We start from the raw sequence: 1661 nt of genomic DNA, 5'->3' as shown, positions 1-1661 counted from the left end.
ACATTTGAGTGAAATTTTGAGTGTCAAAATTTGGTGATCTCAAATTTGCATGAACACGCAAACATGACTCTATAAATAGAGTGATCATAATACATGAAAGGTCTTCTTGTTGGTGAAAAACCTTGAGAATAACCTCTCACAAACACTCTCTTCATATATACAAAATTTCTCCCAAGTTTAAGTCGTTCACCGGATTCCACAATCCCGTTCTAAGGCTGGAGAATAGTGGAGAAGACACTAGTGGTGGTTCGAAACCGGTTCGTGAGGAAAGAGGAATTTAAACTAGAAAAGGTTAGTATTCAAACTCATTAAGTTTTAATACTTATGAAGATGCTAGTTATTTACTATAATTGATGTTCTAAAAGTGCCTAAGATCCAAATTGCTTCCGCATGTGTTATATTAACACCTTCAAACAAGACTTAGTAAGTCCAATTGAAGAAAATTATTTTCGTTTAAAATTTGGGAGTAAGGATCAAAGTCTTACTTACAATCCATTTTCGTCAAAATTGAGCCTTTCTTTAGCTTTAGAAGATTAAGTTGAGGGCTTTTAATGAAGAAATTGGGAGTTAATACGTCATATATAAGGTTACCTAAGGAAACAAAATTCAGCTTTTTTTTAATAAGGATCAAATTCATTTTTTTATCGAAAGCCCATGGGACCATACATCTTCATAAAATTTGTGTCTTATAAATTTCTAAAATTGAAAAAATAGATAATATTTTTATACACTTTCAACTTTATATCATCTCTAAACAATATATAATATGTCAAGTTAATTACTTTATATATATCTAATAGAGTTTCAACACATTAAAATCAATTACTTTAATAAAGGTAAAGTTGAGTTTTATATTACATAAATACTTTATATATATCTAATAGAGTTTCTAACACATTAAAATCAATTTCTTTAATAAATGTAAAGTTGAGTTTTATGTCTAGTATCATAAAGTTTTAATTTTATATCTATTATGCATGTGACTTTTACTTTTGAGTAGAGAAATATAGCAAAGGTCCCACCGAGATTTGAACTCGGGTTACTGGATTCAGAGTCCAATGTCCTAACCACTAGACCATGGGACCACAAATTTTTCAAGATTTGTTCGTCATAAATCTATGAACTTTAAAAAGAATAATAGTATCTTATTTGTTTCTTATAGATCTCTAAATTTTGAAAATGATTCGTCTTTGTTTTTAGTTTTGTATTTGATAGGGTTTCAGCCCAATAAAATCAATTAATTTATTAGAACATTTGTATAATTATTCAACCATTCTTCTTCACTAATTTTCATCTTACTTTAATAGAGTTCACAAAAAGGTTATTTTGAAACAAATTTAACGTTAGAAAAAGATACTTATTTAATAAGTTTTTCCCCATCCATATTTTTTAACAGTTTATTTGAATATTCTAGGTAACATTTGGAAGTAAAAAAATCAAATTATTTGTGTTTACCCTATTTTAATAAAAAGAAGACAATAATGAAATCCATGTGCTACTTATTAATATATCAATGACTATTTAGATCCAAACAGTTACTTAGTGTGGTCATTCTCAACTTGTTAATACAATCTCTAATAAATACAAAGTTAATAGTGAGAAAAGAAAAAACAACCAAAGTTATTCTCTAATGTGAGTTAGGTTGAGAATCTCATTTCGCA

General features: G+C 27.9%; 1 non-coding gene across 1 annotated transcript; it reads right to left on the bottom strand.

Moving 5' to 3' along the window:
• Window positions 1-1013: 1013 nt before the first annotated feature.
• Window positions 1014-1085, bottom strand: TRNAQ-CUG. Its single transcript has one exon. It is a non-coding gene; the product is annotated as a tRNA-Gln (tRNA).
• Window positions 1086-1661: the final 576 nt, after the last annotated feature.

Source organism: Cucurbita maxima, unplaced genomic scaffold, assembly GCF_002738345.1.
Source record: "Cucurbita maxima cultivar Rimu unplaced genomic scaffold, Cmax_1.0 Cma_Scf00086, whole genome shotgun sequence".
Lineage (NCBI taxonomy): Eukaryota > Viridiplantae > Streptophyta > Magnoliopsida > Cucurbitales > Cucurbitaceae > Cucurbita > Cucurbita maxima.
This window is presented reverse-complemented; position numbering and strand designations above follow the sequence as displayed.